The 23,615-nt window shown below is 41.6% G+C and overlaps 1 protein-coding gene and 1 long non-coding RNA gene across 8 annotated transcripts in view; one reads left to right on the forward strand and one right to left on the reverse strand.

Annotated features, from left to right (window-relative positions):
* Positions 1-23,615, reverse strand: part of PCDH1 (protocadherin 1) — a 242,701-nt gene that overhangs the window by 72,412 nt on the left and 146,674 nt on the right. The gene's annotated exons all lie outside the window — the stretch shown is intronic.
* LOC130267382 (uncharacterized) lies at positions 2,557-21,502 on the forward strand. Its single transcript, XR_008843170.1, has 3 exons — positions 2,557-2,675; positions 11,019-11,207; positions 21,100-21,502. It is a non-coding gene; the product is annotated as an uncharacterized LOC130267382 (long non-coding RNA).

The raw sequence follows: 23,615 nt of genomic DNA on the forward strand, positions 1-23,615 counted from the left end.
GGCAAACAGAAGGTGGTGGCAGAACATGCTGGCGCTAGGACTGTTCACTAATATGCCGTGTACATAGAAGGTAATGCATTTCCAAGTGGATTCTGTGGAAAGAGTCGAGATATTAATTATTTTAGAGGTTGGGATTGGGATTTGGCCAGCATGGTGCGGCAGAATTCCATTGAAGTTAATAGGACTCTACTGCAACGGAATTTCTGAGCAGAATTTTTCTGCCGGATTCCACTCAAATTACATTGTGTGAACATTGCAACAAATGGACTCCACACTCATCATTTTGAATGGCAGCCATATAATAGAATTTTTTCCAGCAGTGGCCATAATAGGACTGACGTTCCGAAAGGCCAGCCAGCTAAAGGGGTTATCTGAGCTTTAGACCTAATGGCTTATCCTCAGAATATGAATATATCAGCAGGGGTCTCACTCCAAGGACATCCCACCATCAGCTATTTGAAGGGGCCCTGGTGCTTGTGCAAGCACTGCAGCCTCTTCTGTATTCAAACGTTCTCATACTTGCAATTGCTGAACTATTTGGAGCAACAGTGCATGGGCCTGGGAAAGAGGTGAACAGGACAACACTACAGTATCTTGCATATCCTGAGAACAGGCCATACATTTTTAAAGTCTGATTAACCCCTGGGTTTATTGTAGCCAAAAAAAAAAGTTATGAAAAGCTTGGAAAAAGTTTGGCAAACACCCCTCATATCTATCTTCATAAATAAAATTTTACAAGGGCATCCGATTAGCTCTGCTATCATTTGGATAATTTAACCGGCACCTGGCTGCATATGAGCATAGCCGTAACTACAGCATTTTGACACCATGTGAGCAGTTCATGAAACTCCACTACTATATTATGACAGGCTGTAAAGGCAGCTACGTGGCATTAAAACCAGGTGTTAATTGCCTAACGGCTTATAAATCTAAAATAACTGCACATGAAGGTCACATTTCACCTCATTGTACCATAGGACTTAATATCTGTGAGTCTTTAGAAGGTTTTAAATATTTCCGCTATGATGTTATGGTTTAGAAAGAACTAAATGCAAAGTCATCATCACTACAGAGTACTTGACCCGAATACAAATCATATCTGTTCTTTGAAGTTGCCGTAGACTTTGGTGACCTGTCTATGCCCTCGTGCAGAGCTGTGTGCGCAGAGCCAGTATGGAGACACACTGCAGCTCTGTACTACATGGCCATAGCCATGTGCCGCCATATGCAGATATGAGAAGGAGTATATCTCTGTAATAAAGAATCTGTTGAAATTTTTTTTATACTGAATCCTACAAAAATTTTAATTTGAGGAATATTGAGTTACAATAGGGCCCTACACTTCTATGGGGTACCATTTTATCCTAAGGTTGTGTGCATATGACTTAAAGAGGTACTCCACTGCTTTGAAAGAAATTCCCTGTCCACAGGCTAGGTGATAAATGTCTGATCTTCTGGGACAGCCACGATCTCCAGAACTTGGGCCGGTCTCTCCATGTGCATGGAGCAGTGAGGTGGACATGCGATCCATGTACTGTCTAAGAGAGCAGCAGAGATACTAAAGTAGAGCACCTGTGTTTTACTGGCGTTTCCATCGAAAATGCATATAGCACGTGCCAACATGTTGCTCCATGCACAGGGAGAGACAGAGCCTCCTTCTTGAGATCACAAGGGGTGGCCACAGTGGTTGGATCCCCCCGGGATCAGACACTTATTCACAGCATAGGAAAGCTCTGCCACTACATGTTTTGAACTACATCTCCCATGATGCTTTCCTAGCGTTTTGGCTATGATGGGACATGTAGTCCAAAACATCTGCAGCCCTGAAGGTTGCCAATGCCTGCCCTATCCTGTGGATAGGGGATATGTTTTATAGTACTGCTTTACCTCCTCAATTTTGTTCTACCATCATTACAATATACAGAATGGGGCACATCAAATGCAAATAGTTATAAAACGAAGACCAAGAAAGCTTCACGATGGATTAAAGTCCCAATTAGAGGTTAAGAAAGAGAATATAATTATTTCAGAGGCAAAAGTCTGACAATACCGTAAAATTTCCCCGATGCAAACAAAAGCGGGAAATGAAAGGGTTAATTGAGGAGCCGCGCTGAAAATTACTACATCAGGAGAGATCCAAAGGAAAAGAAAAAAAACTAATTACGACATTCATTTAGCGAGTTATTTCAAAGCTTTGTGCCTCTATATAAAGAAATGACAAGTAAAATATATTGCATTAGAAGTACGGCGCCTTTTTTGATAAAGCTAATGCTAAATATAATTGAGAAATTTAATATTATCGTAATATTTTTTAAAGTATTTAATTTAGCTGATTTAATAACCAACTAATAAAGTTAGAAACCGGATCCTGTAAACAGGCATAAAACGTATCGGATAGGGATATGAAAAACAAGAGGTAGAATTTAACCTTATTTTACCGATAGGAAGGCTGTAAATGCGATGAGCCAGATGGGCGGATTTTTAAAAAAATCCTTAAGTAATATTTTATCTTTTTTTTTTTCTAAAAGGGACAAAGTACAAGGAACGCCAATACACCAGGAACATCATGGAAAATAATTGTCATGATGCAGATTGTGGTACCAGCTAATGAAAACCTATAAGTATAAGCCAGTATTACCTCTACTATGAGACCTTATACATGCTGCCATATGAAGGTATATGCCGTATTCATATAACTTCAATTTTTAGTAGTTTTTCTTGTTGCAAATAGAGAGAAGCTGTTTCTCTGAATTTACACACACAAAAAAAAAACTATTATTGTGGTATGTCTCATCATATTCTATATCACAGTGGTGTTCTCTACTAGAAGAACTGTTTCTAGGATAGAATACAGTGTTCCACAAATCCCCCATGCAGAGGTACACAAATTACCTACAGTTTTGCAATAATGTAATGTAGGGAATACACAGGAAATCCATGTAGGATCCATGTGTATGAGACCTTAAAATCATTTCTGCATTGAGATCCCTGGTGCAACATAGCAGTCTGAGGGTGGGGAGACAGGACTCTCTGTTAAAGGGAACCTGTCATCACATTCATGCTGCCCGAACCACAAGTCATCAGGACTGTTCCCTTAGGCTACTCCCTGATCCACCAGCCTTGATTGATAGATCTCTCCCTGTTTGGATATAGGGAGAGATCTATCATCATGGTCGCTGAGGGAGGGAGTGGCCACTGGGGATCACGCAGATGGTTCAGGCAGCATAAAACTGATTACAGGATTCTTTTAAGAGTCATAAAGTGCCCCCTTTTCCACCTGTTTACCTGCCTACATAGTAATTGATTGCTTTTCCCATAATAAACTGTTCAATAATGCACACTGGTGTGGACAAGTGGACTCACAAGCTTTCTTAAAGGGTCCTTGACCTCCTCATCTCCCTCTATATGCCTATTAGTGCTGTTCCCCAAACATTCAGAGTAATTGACAGCTTTTCATGGATGTCTGTATACAAGAAAAGTTGTCAATCACTTATTCGTACAAGCAAAGCGGTCATTCTGTGTGGGTGGGGGACACAGCACTCACATGAACGTAGAGGGAGATGAGCACTCAAGGACCCCTTAAGAAAGCTTTGATTCTGGTTTTCCCTGCCGATGCAGAATGATGGACATTTTTTCTTGTATAAGAAATGAGCCGTTCTTGATCATGAAAATAATATTGGCTTAACATTTACTTAAAAGGGTTTATCCATGTTGAAAAAAAAAAGAAAAAAATAACACCACAAATAAGGAAGAAGCACTGAAAAGAGGCCACCCGGAGCTGTCGAAACAGCAACTGGTTAAAGGTTTAGTATATGAAAGTTACATCGAGACCGCCAATCAAATTACTGAGGGCTTTTATCATAACCTATTCTGATATAGTCACTTTTTATAAGAAAAAAAATACAAGTCACAGTCCTGTCTGATTTAGTTTCTAGGTGTCATACGGTCGGTTTTATCGTAGGGACATAAGTCCCAAATACAAAAAAAAAAATCCTACAAGTTTACACTTGTATAAAGAGAGTCAATGAGGTCATAAGGCAAAGGGGAGCCAAGACATTGTCTATAGTCTCTCGGTGTGGTTGTCTGAGCAAGAAAAAAGACAATAGCATTACATATCCTTGGCATGTCAGGAATAACCAGAGACTACTTAAATCACCATGGTAACGGATAGCGGAGGACAGATGAGTGTTTCGCCTTCTTAATGCCATTAGTTCAGTAAAGGCCTACGGACATCAAATGAATTCCTACCAGATGAAAGAATATTGGATCTATTAACAGAAAATTGTTCACGTTATTGGACTATTGACAAACAAGGTCTATTAAAAGCACTAACAGGTTTCTTCCTCGGAGAGTACGTGGAATTTCCTATAATGGCTTATGCCTTTAAAGGCTTAAAAAATGTTTTATTAGTCCCCAAAAACTTTGCTTCTATGACCAGGACTGTGATTTTTTTGATAGTTATCAACAAGAACATCTTTTCATTTAAACACAAAGTTACAGGACAAAAACATGACAAGATTGACTGTGTGTATATTGGTTACCCAACTTTTACACAAAAAGGGATGTGGGGGGTAAAAAAGTATCAAGCGTGTTGAATTGAATGTCCAATCCTTTTGTTCCCTATGGAAATCAGCAACCTCAAGAGTTTCTGGCTACGGCTCAATCCTTATCCCCATTAAAAACAAATACAAGCTTGGCCAAACCAAGCAAGTAAGAGGGTAGTTTTGGAGGACAAGCTGTCGGCTAAACGCGTGCTTGTCCAACAGTTATTAAAGATGTAAGGGGCACCAGCTCAACATTTTCCACCTTGTGATTTCCCAGGAAGCCCTGAAACACCAAAACAAAGCAGACACTTTTGCCAAGCATGCTTATGGGAAAATTATTTAGACTCCGGGACCTTCTTTATATGTGGTCCAATGAAGATACCTGCTTTGACCTTTATCCCAGACAGCATGCCTATAATAACCTACCTAGAACGGACATTTTTTCTTTTTTTTTTTTTTACAATGCATAGATAGATGTTCAATGCTGGCATTATAAACCTGAAGCTCCATTTTCTGTCCTTTTTGGCCATCACAAATCCCTATTTACCCAGAGGCACTGAGAAACACAAAAAGCAGTGACATATTTCATGTTTTACTTTGAGCGCATTTCCGTGAACTGTTGCCACCATTGAAAAACAGGTCAGTCAGAAGAGCAACAGGCATGATCCTACTCTACATACATAATCAATACGCTGAATACATAGTGCGCACATCCATGCCTCTATGGTGTAATGACTATTGACACGTATGCCGTCAACAATGACAAGGAAACAAGTAGCTGTGCCGAATGAACAAACAGATACTTTTTTTTTTTTTTATACAGACATGCATACTTATTGAATAAAAGATAATGGACAGCATGGCAAGGTCAAATAGGCTTATTATGGAGTAAAGATAGAAGTCCTGGGTCCAAAGACCCCTCTGCCGCCAGGTCTGAAGATGATCCTATACAGGTCTTTACCTTGTAGCAAAGAAAGGACACCAGTGTCTCCTCTTAGAAAGGCATTTTAGGAGGGAAATAATTAAAGGAATACTCCAGTGGAAAACATCTTAATCCTTCCAGTACTTATCAGTTGCTGTATACTACAGAGGAAGTTGACTTGTTCTTTTCTGTCTGACCACAACACTCTCTACTGCAACCTCTGTCCATGTCAGGAACGGTCGAAAGTAGGAGAGGTTTGCTATGGGGATTTGCTCCTACTCTGGACAGTTCCTGACATGGACAAGGGTGGCAGCAGAGAGCACTGTGGTCATCCAGAAAAGAACAACACAACTTCCTGTGTAGCATACAGCAGCTGGAAGTACTGGAAGGATTAAGATTTTGAAGTAATTCACTTATCTAGAAACGAAGGTACGTGCGTGCACTCACCGCTCAACGGAGACTGTTCAGAATGGGAGTCCGGTCTACAGAAAGGCTGGATCACAGCAACGGTGCAGGCAGGTGGGCGCCGAGCGCCCACCTGCCTGCACCGATGCTGTGATCCAGTCTTTCTGTGGACCGGACTCCCATGCTGAACAGTCTCCGTTGAGCGGTGAGTGCACGCACGTACCTTCGTTGCTACATTTGTTGATACTTCACACTTTTCGTATGTGCACCCCGCAGGAGACGCATTTATAGGCCTCTGATGTCATGCAGTATCCCCGTTTTTCAGGTGCACTAACGCTATTGTGTACCCTCTCCTTTTCTGTTTTTTTTTTTTTTTTTTTTCATCATTTACAAATCTGTTTAACTTTCTGGAGCCAGTTAATATGAAAAAAAAAATAATAATAATCGCTGGAGTACCCCTTTAAATCAACACTAAGGAGGCCAATGATTCTAGTATAAGCAGATTATCAGTAACAGGGCCAAACAGTACATCTACATGAAGATAGCCTTTGTTCTAGTGAATATTTGAAGACTACATCCAATGTTATATTTTCAATTTTTGATCCTTTCAGTGACAATTACCATAAACTGTAAATCTACTTATGTTCTACGTACCAATACCCAATGTCCAATACAACCATGATTTCATTAAAGTTTACTATATTTATGAACAAGGCCATAGATAGTCTTTGCAATTCTAAACCAATGCTTATGTTTGTTATCTCAAATTCCTAACAAAGTACCACCGAGCACGAAATAACACTTCAGAAATCATGATTGATCTTCCCCTCTTACCTCGAATATTCTGCCACTCTTCATTCAGCCAAAGAAGAACTCTTAAGTTGAAGGGTTCAAGAGCTCTCCTTTCACTGGTCTTTACTGTGTTAGTGGCTAAGAACAAAAATACACATTGTTCTACACTAAGCCTTAATGGTTCCAGCCCCATAAAAAAACTGCATAAAAGTAGTTAAAATGACTGAGAAAGCCACAAGTACAATATACACTATGTGCACAAAAGGGAAAAAGGCTTTGATAAAAACTTGCCATCTATTTACCATCTCTTCGTTCTGCAGAGAGGGTCAAAAAGCCATTCTTTGTATCTTATAAGAAACATACAATGCTATGTCTACATTTCCAAAAAGTTCAAACCAAAAAAAGACACCAGAAACTTTTTAGCTCCTTATGCCCATACGTGGTAAAAGTTTTTATTTATAAGGATAAAAGATGGCCATATGATTACATTTAAAGGGGTTATCCGGCCAAAGAGCAGGACCCTCGTTCTATTCGGGGCTGCGTCTCCAGTCCCGGAAAGCTCTGTTTACAGAATGGTGGAAGTCACGCCACACACCCTCGTGACGTCACGCCACACCCCCTCCATTCATGTCTATGAGAGAAGGCCGTCACACCCCTTCCCATAGACATGAACGGAGGGGGCGTGGCATAATGTCACATTCTCAGTACCGTCAACAAAGAGCTTTCCAAGACTGGAGACGCAGCTCCGAATAGAATGCGAGTGCTGCACGGAGATCGTGGGGGTCCCAGTGGCGGGCCCACCACAATCAGACATCTTATCCCCCATCCTTTGGATCCCCTATCCTTTGAATTTCTGTGCATTTTAACCGGATAAGGAGCCGGTAGAGTTATTGAATTCATGGCGCCAAGGTAATACGATAAGAACAACTAAAAACCTATCCGAGACAAAATAGGTCCTGTTCACATCTGCATTACGTTTTCTGATTTTGATAGAAATCATGGCACAGTGGAGAATCTGTTGCACGATGGTCCTCACCAACCCTATTGACTTATGACAGACTAGGATCTATTAGGTTCAGCTGCAGAGCTATTTTTCTGCTGAAAAATAGCACCGCATGTGGCACAATGCCTCTCAACAAAAGTGACTGAACCTTTGACAGAGGCTTCTGCGTTCGTTCTTTTCTGTCAAGCTTCAGCACAGCATGCAGCACTAATCTTCCTGTCAAAAAGATGGACAGACAGACTCCATTATAAGCCAATAGGGTTTGTCGGGGGCCACCGGTTTCCAATGTTTGATGGATCTGTCTAATTGAGGTCAAATTTTCTGCTCCTTTCTGCTAGGTCATGGCTCCTATAGAAATGGGGTACAAAATAATAATAATTAAAAAACTACACACACATCGTGCATCTTGCTACTGTTCAGAAGTCCCCCAGCAGAGGTTCTGAAATTATGTTATGGTACACTGAGCATGTGACACTGCAGGCAATCGCTATCCTCAGTGCTCATATGCTCAGTGTACTGGGACACCATTGCAGCACAGACATTAGGGGACTATGGAGCTGTGCAATGGACAAGTATAGATTATCATTGTTTATTATTACTATTATACTGCTGCTGCTGCTGCTACTACTACTACATTATTATTACTATTATACTGCTACTACTACTACTACTACTACTACTACTACTACTACTACTACTACTACTACTACTACTACTACTACTACATTATTATTTTTATAATTTTTTATTACTAGTATTTTTTATAATTTCTTATTAGCATTTTTTATTATTTTTTTATTACATTTTTTAAATTATTTTTATTATTACTACTACTGATAATTATTACTATTAATACTTCTGCTGCTACAGTATTCGTACTAGTACTACAACTTATGCCTTTTCCTTCAATTTAATTTTATTTATTTATTTATTTTTTGCTTATGTGATCTTCACATGAACTGACAATTTGATGGTGTCCCAAATTATAAGAGAACCCAATTTACATTCTTCCAAATATTTGTCATTTACAGGGAAAGCGATCACATCAGGTCCGCAATACTATCTGACTGTTTTTTTCACAACAAGCTTTACATCCAAACCCTTACCACAAAAATATTAGGCATTAAAGCGATTTATGTAACAATATTTAAATTTGTTTATCGGATTGAGCCTTGCATCAAACAGACTGGAAAATGAGAATGAGTGATGCACACTGACCCCGCTGCCCGGCTGCTCATTATTACTCTCTATAGAGGCCCAGGAGGTTGGTAAATATTACGGTAGCCTGGGTAATTACCGGCACTTAGCAAAGGCTTGATCTAGAGGGCTGACAGCTCCTCAGTGCCCATTTTTACAATTGCATTTCAATACAGTATATATATTTTTTTTTAAACCAGCGAGCCACAACAAGGGAGGAGGAAAGGTTGTGAGTGATAAAGGGATACAATTCCATTGGCCTTAATTATTTATGGTTCCAGCTGTTAGGGATGCTGGTCCATGATAATAAATCTTATCGTCCTGTAACCATGTTAGACTTAGAGTGTGTCCAGGAGCATCCCTTAAATTCCCTTCCATTTTTCACTTTCTGACAAGCCTCTCGAGAAGCTGTTGTTACCCACACTAATGTCTCACTAGGCTTTTCTTCCCTTTGTTGAGGTTTTTCTGCTGTTTATAAAACACTTTACGTATGATCATCTTGAACACTTCGTATTTGTCCTTATATTGAATAATTAGCAATTTTTGCTGGCCTGCTCTTGTATTCTGGGTACTATTAAAGGAGAGTACTTCTGCTCCGTCCTGCAAAAAAAATTTAAATACACCATCACTCACCTCCCTGGGTTCCCGCGGAGCGCCACTACAGCTGACCGGTCCTCCGGTTCATCATCTTTATACTTCGTGTGAACGAAATGTCACATGGCGCTCAGCCTATTGCCGGCCGCCGCAATGTTCTGCCTCGGCCAATAATAGGCTGAGCGCCATGTGACGATTCGTTCACATGGAAGCATGAAGAAGATGGACCGGAGGACCGATCAGCTGTAGTGGCGCTCCGCGGGAACCCAGGAATGTGAGTGATGGTTTATTTTCATTTTTTTTGCAGCCCGGGCAGGACAGAGCAGGAGTACTCTGCACCACACTCCTTTAAAGCAGTGTTTTCCAAGTGCAGTTCTCTAGTACCCCCAAAATGTCATGTTTTAGGATTTCCTTAATCTTTTACAAGAGATATAACTATGGTAATGCCTGATTACCATAATTATATCACTGTAAAAGACTAAGGAAATCCTAAAAAGATGACCTGTTGGGGGTACTTGAGAACTGCACTTTGGAAACACTGTCTCATTGGCTTCACATGTCAAGCAACATCGTCTGTAGTTTATTTTTGTTGGATAATTGACTGTAATGTCACTTGTAGGCCATGTCCAACGTGAACACCTTGTTCTTTTTAATAGAAAACCAAATTGGGTTAAGTTCTTGCTAAAACTGGTCATCTTGCTATCAAAGTTTGCAATACATTCCTACAAACCCATGCACCTTCAGCCAAGTGTACATCTACTCAATGGAGACCAAGAGAAAGCTTCTGCCATACACATCTTACAGTGGCTTACTAGCCAAGAACATATAGGATTTCAATTTCCTGTCTGGAGGAGAGTCAGAAGGCTCCATAGACATTAGATGGTTGGCCCATCCCTATGAGATTGACAGGTTTGGTTAAATTTACATGTGCGGTCAGCTTAAATGTACCAAAAAAATTAACTGAACGATTGGCAAGAAAAATGTAACACCGCCATGGAGAAAATAATTTCTAGAACTATTTACAAGCATATAAGTTATATCCACAGACTGTCATATACAAGGAGCAAACAACCAACTTCTTTTAAAGTATTGGCCTTTAAATAGCTGTCCACCAACCATGAAAAGACCATTGATTTCCTGGGTTTAGGTTCATATAACAGGCCGGACCCTTAACATGAAGTGTTGCTTTGCTGACCCCCACAGTAGCAGACCAGAGTGTTGAACAATGTAAGTGCTTGTTCAATAGGCTATAAATTTATGACCAACGTGGCGGTGACGTATGAGGCATTCGGGTTTGAGACATGATTTTTTTTTCTTTATACTACATGAAAGAATGTGTGTAAGATGACCACAAAGCAAGAAGAAATTCCTCTTTGCATTTTCTCTTTTTGATTAGTGTTGGAACGGCAGCGGAATGTTTAATTCATGCGTGAAACATCATTTTCTTGTCTCGTCTAAAAACGTTAAAAAGTTTGTAATCCAATCATTTGCGTTAACTGGTAGGTGATTCATAGGAAAAAAACACTTAAATGAGTTTACTAAACTTTAGATATTTTACCAGGCTCGGCGGCTGAGGGATGAGGTGCCAAGCTCGGCTAAAAGTGAATTAAGGCCTTCTCTGCACTTCCGCATCAGCAACAAGATGAGGATGTACAGCATATAAATCTGAGTGGTGGACAAGCACAAAAACAATAACTCTCAGGCATTAGAGTGCCTACTATAAATTAACCTTGAAGGCTCTGGAGATGAGGTAACGTAGCTTTAATTTTTTTTCTAAACTGCCAGGAATACGATTATTTTTTCCTTCAGACAATTTTTAACCCTTTCGCTCTATACATCTATACAACAATTCTACAGGAACACAATTTCATAGAAAGTTGTGTTTTTTTTTGTTTGTTTGAAATATGGCAAAAGATTACTTTGGTGACAGTGCTAAGTCATGTGTATATGTGTACTGACCAATTTACAAGGCGATGGGCCAAAACACTCAAAATGCAAACCCCCTTTTGGTGTTAACCAAAGCTCTCCATCACTTTCCAGTTGAATGATCAGCACTGAAATAAATTGTATTCCCTACAAATGACTCCTATAGGGTTCCTGATTGATGGAGCTCTCCAACCAAAGGTGCAGAACTGACCTCTTCTATTTAAAAATTCATAGGGGATGAAAGATCTACTGGCCACTACATTGTTTAGATCAAAACACTCCTTTAACATACACGATAGACAGTGGACCTCTTCAAATGGAAAATAACTGGGGGGTAAGAGATGGTATGGACACATCGTTATTCAGATTAGAACACTCCTTTAACATACTACAGTATATAGCTGATAGATCAATAGGCATAGCAGTTTTTCCAGCTCGTGGGTGGTATAAACAAATACACAAAATGGAAAGGGTATTGGTTTCTACTCTGAGAACACAGGAAATTTTCATCTATGACAAAGCCATTTTTCTATTATATAGAAGGCCCATGGTGGCTCAGCGGTAAACACTGTTGCTTTTGGTTTCTTAGTTTTATCCCAAACAGAAAAAAAGAAATTAAAGTGAGTGTCCCATTAGAAAAATGTTGGCATTTCTTAAGGGACCCCATACACAGAAATATTATGAGCACATTTTTTTTCAATATTAGGGAGTTGAGAACACACAAGGGAGTCCTGGCCTGACCATTATCAGCTTGGGTCACCAGACTCCGGGTCAAGCAGGGACTTGCTGCCACAATAATTTGACCATAACTCACCTGTATGTGGGACCCCAAGTCATACAGGTAAGATAGACTTGGACCCTCAACAAAGAGTCATAGTGTATAGCCCCACTTTCTCTATCCATACCTATAATAGGGTCAATGTCTGTTTCATTGAAATGGGCACAGAGAAAGTTAGGGTAGAACACTAGATGCTATGGGATTCAGAAGTCCTCATCGAGATGGGGGGGGGGGCAGGGTCACATTGTCTAAAGTAAGGGTCCCCAACCTAGTCCTCAAGGCCCACCAGCAATAAAGTATTTACATTTTCCCTATTCTATAGAGTATCTGAAAAAACATGGAAAGTTGGAGGACCTTAAAGGGGTTATGAAGGAATAGAAAAACAGAGCTGATTATTTTCAAAAACAGCTCCACATCTTTCTCCAGTTTGGATATGGTATTACAACTTGGCTCCATTCACTTCAACAAAACAGAGCTGCAGAACCACACCCAATCCGGAGACAGCGAGCGGTTCTTAAAAGAAATTAGCTCTGTTTTTCTATTCCTGGATAACCCTTTTAAAGGACAGGGTTGGAAACCACTGGTCTAGTGGAAGGACGAAACAGAGGCTAAAATGACCAAAATAACCTAATTCGCAAGTTTGTTTACTGTTTATGTTCCACAAATTAAAAATAAATAGGACAAACTTTTATTTCTAGCAGTGTTTCATTATGACCATTTTTCTGTAGGCATCATATACAGTACTATAATAATGGACTAGTTTCTAGCCTTACGTCATAGTAGTCACCATCTCTCATCACCATCAATTGTGATTATAATACAAGGTAGCAAAGCATCTTAGCAATGCATTTTCCTTTTAGACTGCACGTATCCTAATGTTTGACAATCCTCGGTAAATCTATAGATAAAAGATAAGTGATGTTTAACTGGAGCACATAATCCAGATAAATGAGTGGGATTTTATACAATACCTTATGGTGGGCACTTGTCAGCGATCAATCATCATCCATGTCATATATTAAACTCACGCACGACATCCTCCTACGTAACACATCTCAATCTAAGCCCAAATTTTTCTGTGTCATCTCATTGGTGTCATGATTTAAATGAGCCTAGGGAGTGTTTTCTTTCTCCCAATCCAAGAACACTATCAGCCTCCAGGTCTCCCTGACATAAAACCAGGTCAGGCAAAAAAAAATATATATAAAATTAAAATCTCCCCGAGAGAAGTCTCCTCGAACACAAGCGGCTGGAGGCTTAGGCACACATGCTAATTTCAGACACAGAGGGATGGGAGCGAGCAGGCAGTTTTGTGACCGTGTGCTCCCGTATTATCAGCTAATGGGAACATTCTAATCTGGTTTGACTGCGCCGCCTATACAGCCTCACAATTACTAGGACCATGTGACATTTATTTGGCTAATTTGTTTTGACGCCAATGTACCCAAGAAGGGACATAGATCTGTGCATCAATAACAGTGCTGCATGCAAAAAGTAAAGCAAGCCGAGTCAAAGAATCAAGTAAAATAACCAAAAAAAGGGAAAATTGTATGGTTGTAAAAAATGTCTCTGAAGTCTGCTGGGATTGCATTCAATCCAGATATCATGTCAGTACATATCAACAAGGTTATCAACAATATTGTCAACAAGTTTCGGAGACACAGTCCACCATAAATATTGAGTGTCATAAATCAGACATTACTATGTCTACTCAAAGGAAACTTTAGTATCAAATAGCCTGAAGAAACCCTCTTCTGTCCCTTTTATGAAAAAAAATAAAAATATATAGATGCAAACAACAGGTGTCTGTATGGACATGGTATATTTATAGAAATATGTAGAAGTAACAACCATGACCAGCATGGACGGATGACCTGAAGCAGTTGTGTCCAAAGATCAATTCTTGAGGACGTGAGCCTTATTATTCTTACAACAAAGACCCTTTGTAATATGCCTCTCTGCAGTGGCCATATATAGGGTTCATATCTAGTCCAATGAGATGAACAAGGCCTAGCGTTTGAACAGGAGATGATCAGTATTTCCGGCTCCTGCACACAGCCATATGACACCCGTATGTATGGTGCCTTAGCCTTCGGCTAATTATTTTCATACATTTTCAACAAATATCGCTGACTACCTTCAAGTACCTCATGAATACAGAAAAGGTGAAAAATGTATCAGAATCTTGATTAGCCAATTATGATTTAGTTACTATCAATGACCACCATTCATGGTTAGGTTATAAGAACATTACTACATCCAAGGCTAGGTGACAAGTATCTGATCGTGGGGGGGGTCAAACCACAGGAACTACCACCGCTCATGAGGAAAGTAAGGGTCCCATTTTCCTGTGGTTGATTGGAGCAATATCTTTATATGACATTAATAAGGATAGGGGATAAGATGTCAGATCGCCAGGGTCCCGCTGCTGGGGACCCCGGGGATAGCCGCTGCAGCACCCCGCTATCATTACTGCGCAGAGCGAGATCGCTCTGCACGTAATTACGGGCAATACAGGGGCCGGAGCATCGTTACGCCACAACTCCGCCCATCGTGACGTCACGGCCCACCCCCGTCAATACAAGTCTATGGGAGGGGGCGAGTGGCGGTAGTCACGCCCCCCTGCCATAGACTTGCATTAAGGGGATGGGCCGTAATGTCATGAGGGGCGGAGTCATGACGTCACGCTGCTCCGGCCCCTGTATCACCCGTCAGCGGCGATCCCCGGGGTCCCCAGCAGCGGGACCGCGGTGATCTAACATCTTATGCCCTATCCTTTGGATAGGGGATAAATGCCAGGGGCGGAGTACCCCTTTAACGCTACTTCAGTCCCTCTTCTCTTAAACAAGTTGCAGCATATACACTGCTCAAAAAAATAAAGAGAACACTAAGATAATACATCCTAGATCTGAATGAATGAACTAATCGTATGAAATACTTTCATTTTTACATAGTTGAGTGTGCTGACAACAAAATCACACAAAAATTATCAAACCCATGGAGTTCTGGATATGGAGTCACACTCAAAATCAAAGTGGAAAACCACACTACAGGCTGATCCAACTTTGATGTAATGCCCTTAAAGCGAAGCAATCATCAGATTTTACCCTATATAGTGCTTGGCAAAGCGTTATATAGGGTAAAATTGTTGTCCTCACCATCCCCGGGGGACGCTCCTGCCCCAGGGATGGTGAAGATATGAAGTTATAAACTAGTCACCGCCGCAAGTAGTCACCTGGGCGGGGAGCTCTTCTCACCAACTCCCGTTCTTCGGCCGGGAGCGACGCCCCCTCCGCTTGATTGATGGGCCGCGTCATTGTTCCGCTCACTGAACAGACGGAGCAGAGCGATGACGCGGCCCGTCAATCAAGCGGAGGGGGCGTCACTCCCGGCCGAAGAACGGGAGCAGGTGAGAAGAGCTCTCCGCCCAGGTGACTACTTATGGCGGCGGCGGTGACTAGTTTATAACTTCATATTTTCACCATCCCTGCCCTGGGGGCAGGAGCGTCCCCCGGAAATGATGAAAATAAAGATTTTGCCCTATATAACGCTTTGCCAAGCGTTCTATAGGGTAAAATCTGATGATTGGTTCCCTTTAAAACAAGTCAAAATGAGGCTCAGAGGTATGTGTGGCCTCCACGTGCCCGTATCACCTCCCTACAATGCCTGGGTATGCTCCTGATGAGGTGGCAGATGTTCTCCTGAGGGATGTCCTTCCAGACCTGGACAAAAGCATAGCATCAATCCCTTCCCCTTGCAGGAACTGCTGACACACTCCAGCCACATGAGGTTTAGCATTGTCTTGCATTAGGAGGAACCCAGGGCCAACTGCACCAGCACATGGTCTCACAAGGGGTCTGAGGATCTCATCTCGGTACCCAATAGCAGTCAGGCTACCTCTGGCAAGCAAAGAAATGCCACCCCACACCATTACTGACCCACCGCCAAACTGGTCATGCTGAATGATGTTGCAGGTAGCAGAATATTCTCCATGGAGTCTCCAGACTGTCACGTCTGTCACATGTGCTCAGTGTGAACCTGCTTTCATCTGTGAAGAGCACAGGGCGCCAGTGGCAAATTTGTGAATCTTTGTGTTCTCTGGCAAATGCCAAACGTCCTGCAAGGTGTTGGGTTGTAAGCACAACCCCCACCTGTGGATGTCGAGCCCTCATACCACCCTCATGGAGTCTCTGACTGTTTGAGTGGACACATGCACATTTGTGGCCTGCTGGAGGTCATTTTGCAGGGCTCTGGCAGTGCTTCTCCTGCTCCTCCTTGCACAAAGGCGGAGGTAGCGTTCCTGCTGCTGGGTTGTTGTCCTCCTACGGCCTCCTCCACGTCTCCTGATGTTCTGGCCTGTCTCCTGGTAGCACCTCCATGCTCTGGACAGTATGCTGACAGACACAGCAAACCACCTTGCCACAGCTGGCATTGATGTGCCATCCTGGATGAGCTGCACTACCTGAGCCACTTGTGCGGCTTGTAGACTCAGTCTCATTCTACCACTAGAGTGAAACCACAGCCAGCATTCCAAAGTGACCAAAACATCGGGAAGCATAGGAACTGAGAAGTGGTCTGTGGCCACCTGCAGAACCACTCCTTTATTGGGGGTGTCTTGCTAATTGACTATAATTTCCACATGTTGTCTGTTCCATTTGCACAACAGCATGTGAAATTGATTGTCAATCAGTGTTGCTTCCTGAGTGGACAGTGACTTGGATTTACATTGTGTTGTTTAAGTGTTCCCTTAATTTTTTTGAGCATTGCATTGTGCATGTGATGATTTAGGTCAGAGGTCTTTATTCCTGGACTGTCAGTGGACCTTAGGGACTGGGTTGACTTTTCCTGGTTCTTTTCTAATGGAGTAAATGGGGGGGGGGGGGGTAACCCCATTTCATGCACACATGTTTTAAAGACTAGAACCCTTTAAATGATGCATAAGTATTCTTCAAGAACTGAGCACTGGAACACCTTAGTCAACATAGCAGCGCCAGCCCTTCCCATATATTTGGTTACCCCTATTTATAATCTCCAAACGGTAATTAGCAAAAGAAACAGCAGGAATGGTCTAAACTGTAACGAAACCCGGAGGTGCAAGAATGCCACACTGTTCTATTATAACAGAATTCTCCATGGCATAGCAGAAGATGGAGACAGCTCTGACAGCCAAGGCTCCAGCGAAGCACAGAGGGCAGCACAAAGTGAATGGTGAAAGGTTAAAACAAATGTTGTGTTTAGCGATTCTTTAATCTAAAAAAAATGAGCAGGAGGGTCCACTAAATTGCAATGCGGCTGAAATAGAAGGAGGAGGAGGGAAAGGACAGGGAGAAGCAGTCATCAGACTAGAGAAGAGATAACCGTTAAAAGCAGAACGAGAGAAAATGAAAAAGTGATGGAGGAGCTGAAAGAGAAAGGGATGGCAGCTAGAAAACGACAGACAAGAGCGCCAGATGACCGAGATAGAGAGCACGTGCCAGATGAGCTATAAGCAACAATTTATTGTCCAACATGCCCATGGTTATAACAGAATCCTCTGCACCGACACAGCTGGCAAGTCCCAGTGATGTGTAGATACACAACATGGCGAAGCAGATGGGAAAATTGCTTAGTAAGGCCGATTGATTACTTGCTCAGTAATCATAAAACTATTGTGTTATCCATAAAAAAAAAAAAAAGTCATGTCTACTCTATAACCATGCATTCTGATGCTTACAAGTTTTGGCAAAGGCAACCATCAGAACCAGGGCACCTCACTTCTGCTCAGTTAAAAAAAACAAATGGGAATTTGCTGTGCCATGAAATTCAGAATTTGACAGTCACTGATGAACCACCTGGCAGATCTACCTTGCGGGCACAGAGAATAGCACATGCCAACTTATCAATGATTTTCAGCACCAGGGTGTTGCTGCTGTAAGAACTGTAGGCTAGGCATGTAGTAGAAAAGTTTTGGATATGCCCCCAGATTTTGATTCCAAGGGCTATGAAACTACCGCGTGGCAGATTGGCTGTGGGGGTGTTATACAGTCTTCTAATGCTCAATTTCAACACTGTACATGTAAGAGCTGTATTACACAGCCCGACCATTGCCCAGTATGAGCGCTGATCTCCTAGTTTGATGAGTCTATTACACAGCTCGATTATCAGTTGGGCAGGGCAACATGGACAACCGCTGGATCATTCATACGCCCCTTTAGGTCTATCATTCTCTGAGCGCACATCACTTATTACACAGGGAGAATGTGCGGCATAGAGACATTTTTTCACGGGATAAGACCCATTTGATAATCCAACAAAAGTTTGATTGATTGTCTACAATCCGGCAGGTAGGGACTTGTGTCAAGTGTTGCATATTTAACCCCTTAAGGACCGGAGGTTTTTCCGTTTTTGCATTTTCGTTTTTTGCTCCTTGCCTTTAAAAAATCATAACTCTTTCAAATTTACACCTAAAAATCCATATGATGGCTTATTTTTTGCGCCACCAATTCTACTTTGTAATGACGTCAGTCATTTTGCCCAAAAATCTATGGTGAAGCGGGAAAAAAAATCATTGTGCGACAAAATTGAAAAAAAACGCTGTTTTGTAACTTTTGGGGGCTTCCGTTTCTACGTAGTACATTTTTCGGTAAAAATGACACCTGATATGTATTCTGTAGGTCCATACGATTAAAATGATACCCTACTTATATAGGTTTGATTTTGTCGGACTTCTGGAAAAAATCATAACTACATGCAGGAAAATGTATACGTTTAAAATTGTCATCTTCTGACCCCTATAACTTTTTTATTTTTCCGTGTATGGGGCGGTATGGCGCTCATTTTTTGCACCGTGATCTGAAGTTTTTAACGGTACCATTTTTGCATTGATAGGACTTATTGATCACTTTTTATTCATTTTTAAATGATATAAAAAGTGACCAAAAATGCACTATTTTGGACTTTGGAATTTTTTTGCGCGCACGCCATTGACCGAGCGGTTTAATTAATGATATATTTTTATAATTCGGACATTTCCGCACGCGGTGATACCACATATGTTTATTTTTATTTTTATTTACACTGTGTTTTTTTTTTTTATTGGAAAAGGGGGGTGATTCAAACTTTTAATAGGGGAGGAGTTAAATGATCTTTATTCACTTTTTTTTTTCACTTTTTTTTTTGCAGTGTTATAGGTCCCATAGGGACCTATAACACTGCACACACTGATCTTCTATGTTGATCACTGGTTTCTCATAAGAAACCAGTGATCAACGATTCTGCCGCATGACTGCTCAGGCCTGGATCTCAGGCACTGAGCAGTCATTCGGCGATCGGACAGCGAGGAGGCAGGAAGGGGCCCTCCCGCTGTCCTGTCAGCTGTTCGGGATGCCGCGATTAGCCGCGGCTATCCCGAACAGCCCGACTGAGCTAGCCGGGAACTTTCACTTTCACTTTTAGCCGCGCGGCTCAGCTTTGAGCGCGTGGCTAAAGGGTTAATAGCGCGCGGCGCCGCGATCGGCGCTGCGCGCTATTAGAGGCGGGTCCCGGCTTCACTATGACGCCGGGCCCGCCATGATATGACGCCGGGTTACTGTGTAACCCCGCGTTATATCAGAAGAGCAGGACCAAGGACGTACCGGTACGTCCTTGGTCCTTAAGGGGTTAAAAGGTACATGCCTACCTGTCTGCAATTTTGGTAGAATATGCTAAAAATTTTATGAGGTTAGACACTGGCTACAATCATCTTAAAATGGATTGTAGTGATAAGACACCTGTTGGCCAATATATCACTCCAGATTCCCCAACTAGTGCAAATGCATCCAGATCTACCCAACATACCCAAAACAGATGGGACAAATAAAAGTCATCTCATTTAAACTAGGCTTCCTCAACTGCAGTCTTTGACCAACACCAGCTGATCTTCACATGTCAAGCATGCATGTGTGATCTATGGAAAGAGGACAATATTATTGCCAGACTTCTCGGTTGGGGGTAGAGATCCCAGGAAAAAAGGATCAGGGAGTAAGAAGGCCCCATACCAATTAGATGATTGGCAGGTGCCATCAAAACTACCACTTAAGGTTTTACACAAACTTAAAGGGGTACTCTGCTGCTCAGTGTTTGGAACAAACAGTTCTGAATGATGGAGCCGGCGCCGGGAGCTTGTGACGTCATAGCCCCACCCCCTCATGACCCTCAACAGTCACGCCCCCTCCCATAGACTTGCATTGAGGGGGTGGGGCATGAGAACCTTAGGGGGCTGGGTTATGACGTCACAAGCTCCCGACGCCGGCTCCAGCGTTCGGAGCAGCTTGTTCCAAATGTTGAGCAGCGGAGTACCCCTTTAAGGTCATCTTAAGTTGTGAGATAAGCATGAATACTGGGTCAGTAAACAAGTGACCACACTGCCCACTGTCCTATCACTTTTAGTCAATTGCTATTATGTTGGATAAGCTACTGTATTCACTGTGGATGCAATGTTATCAGACTATAAAGCATTTTGCTTTAAAACCTTAAGAATAAGTTCTTGGCAATGTAGAATTTTGAGATGCTCCATTACTTTGGCAAACCATGTGGCCGTAAGGTAACTGTCGCATGGCTATGTTCAATCTCAAAAAGTCATATTATGAAGGTCTTATTTTTGAAAACACACAAGATCCCCTAAGAGAGAAGCTTTACAACTTATTGGCACTAAATATATGGCTCATGCACAGAGCCATAATATGGCCATGTGCATTATCTCTTAGGCTGCCTCAAGCAATGTCTGCACGTGTCAATGGAGTGTAAAGACTGTCATGGTATGTCTGGATTATGACATAAGAAGTCGTTGCTAGACACAAATAAGCTGTATATCTCATCATTAATGTAATTATTATCAGGAGCTTTTGTTTTTGTGCTCCAGCTCATAATGTCACAATACAGCATGCTTAAGTAACATGAAACCTTCTCTCCGTCTCCATAGGTAATTGGCGTGGCACCTGTGGCGTTGGACACTCGCGGCCTATTTTTAAACGAAGGTTTAACAGATTGTCACCGAAATGTCAGATTGCTAATTAGTAACACACCATCTGACTGGGAGACCTGTGTACATTGTCAACAATAGCGAGCACTATGCGGTGTAAAAAAAAAAAAAATACTTATGTGAAAGGAAGAACATTGACAGACAGATTTGTTTGTTTCTGTGAATGCTCATGGTGACTTATCTGAGCTAGATGAGAACGGATTACACAGATGTCAAAAGCAGAACCAATGACTAGATACAATGTAAAAAGAGATGTCATCAGATCATGGCATTTAATGGCTACAGGAAAAATGTAGATGAATATTCTTGACCATCTTTTTGGGTCTAGGTAGTCAGCACCGTCACCCATTTGAAGATCTGGTGGATCAGTCTACTGCCAGTTTGCCACTAGCACTTGGATTGTACACCCCTTGGATAAACAACATAGGTGGTGTTCTTCAAAAGAAGATCTCAAATTGCAGATTAAACTGATTCTTAAAATGAATATTTAGTGTGTGTTAATGGCAGGCATAAGAGGCCCCTATTATTGTGCAAAGAACAGGTCCTCATACTAAAGTTGGCAAATCAAGTTAGACATTTGTCAATCAGACCTGACACTTTTTTGGCTTTTTCTTAAGAGGATAAGCCATCACTAGAGGTATCTGGAGTTCGGAAGTGATAGCGGTCATTCAAATAAGTGACTTGTCTTAGGTTTCTGCACAGCTTTACACTGGGTTCACACCATATTTAAGATATATATCACTGCATATAGCGCCAAAAGACATACTGGTATATACCTTGGTGGACCCATTGACTTGGGTGGACCACACAGTCCACTAGTAGTACGTTCAGTATATTTTTTTTTAACATTTTTATTTTTGTGCAGGACTCAAAAAAGTAGCCTTTAATTTTTTGGAGTCCTTCAATTTAAAAAAAAGTTACATTCGGTGACCCCTAACCCATTTCTAATTGTTGACTTAAACCAATATTTCCCAAAGAACTCCAAGAGGTCATGTCATAAGAATTCCTATAGAGAAAACAACTACCATAAAAATTTCCCATGGAGACAGTGCATGTGCCTCAAGATATGACATGTGTGGATTGCATGAGGGCCGGATTGGAAAACACTGAACACTCCAACACACTGGTAAAGATTGAAGAACACCGTTGTAACAATTTTGCCCTCTCTTTCAAATAGCTTTTACTTCCCATTACATAGAACCAACCTACTTTAGAGCTCTGTACATGTACTCTGTATGATCACATACTTGGTGTTCACAATCCTATTTATTTTCTCAGACACACACAATAGGTCCCACACCATAAGAAATCAGCTACCACATCAGCATGTTTTTTTTTTTTTTTTTGCTTGAGGAAACCTATACAAATACTGGAGGCATATGAACTCAATGTGATACCATATCGGTGACACATTTAAAGTCTATAATACCATTTGGGCCAAGATTAGATTATATTCATAGATTGTGAGTGTTTACCATGGTTACTCAATGACGCAAGACGTTTCTATTGATCAAATCATCAGTTCGTGCAAAACACAAGCACAAAAGATGTGAATGCCTAATAAACAGGTAAGAAACTGAGAACAAGAGACTCACATAGCTTTTTTTTGTGTTTTAAGATTATCCACATAGACCAACCTACATTAATGGGTTCCATTTCCAGTCTGAGCCCCACCACCCTTATCTTGCTTGTTGATGCATCACTAAAACCTTGTTTGTTTTTGCTCATCAGAATACATTAGAAGTCCACGTTTTCAGGTTGCTTTCCTATGAGCCATTTCCTGTACATTGACTGGTGTGGTTCACTTACAGGTCATATGTTAATCATTTAACTAGTCAGTAAGCACAGATGTAGTTGAGGGGAATTGGTCAGGATTAACATCATCAACTACCGGGGTTGTTGACTGCCGCTGGGTATAGAACTGTGCCAGATTTGTAGCTAGTCAGTAGTGGTGGGCAGAGATGTTATGACTTAAAATTTTTGCATGCAGTCACTAGTCATTGACATTGGCAGGGCTTCATCTCACATTCAGTAACTGTCCATGGTAGGACAGTATGTGCTTTTCTGAAAGCCTTTAGCTTCAATTATAGCTGCCTTGTAGGAACAAGTGTTTCTAAAGATTTGTCGGTGGGAGGTAGCAACCATCAGCAAAAGATTCACTTCTCCTTTCTCCGATAGAAAGTGGGATTTTGCAGTAGTGGATTAGGAGGGTGTCAGGAAACTAAATGTAGCTGTAATCTGGAGGATGCAAGGGGGCATACAACACTTGTAAGCAGTGGGTAGTCTTATGTACGTAATATCTGCAGCTTCCCACACCTTATGTTAATAGGCTGCTCGACACAGGAATGATTAACACAGTCCCCACCATGACTAATCTCTACTTCAGTGTATTGACAGTATGTGGGCTTCTCAGAGGAAGAAGGAAAAAGTGTCTCGCTTTGCACCTTCGCCTCTTC

Source organism: Hyla sarda, chromosome 4, assembly GCF_029499605.1.
Source record: "Hyla sarda isolate aHylSar1 chromosome 4, aHylSar1.hap1, whole genome shotgun sequence".
NCBI lineage: Eukaryota > Metazoa > Chordata > Amphibia > Anura > Hylidae > Hyla > Hyla sarda.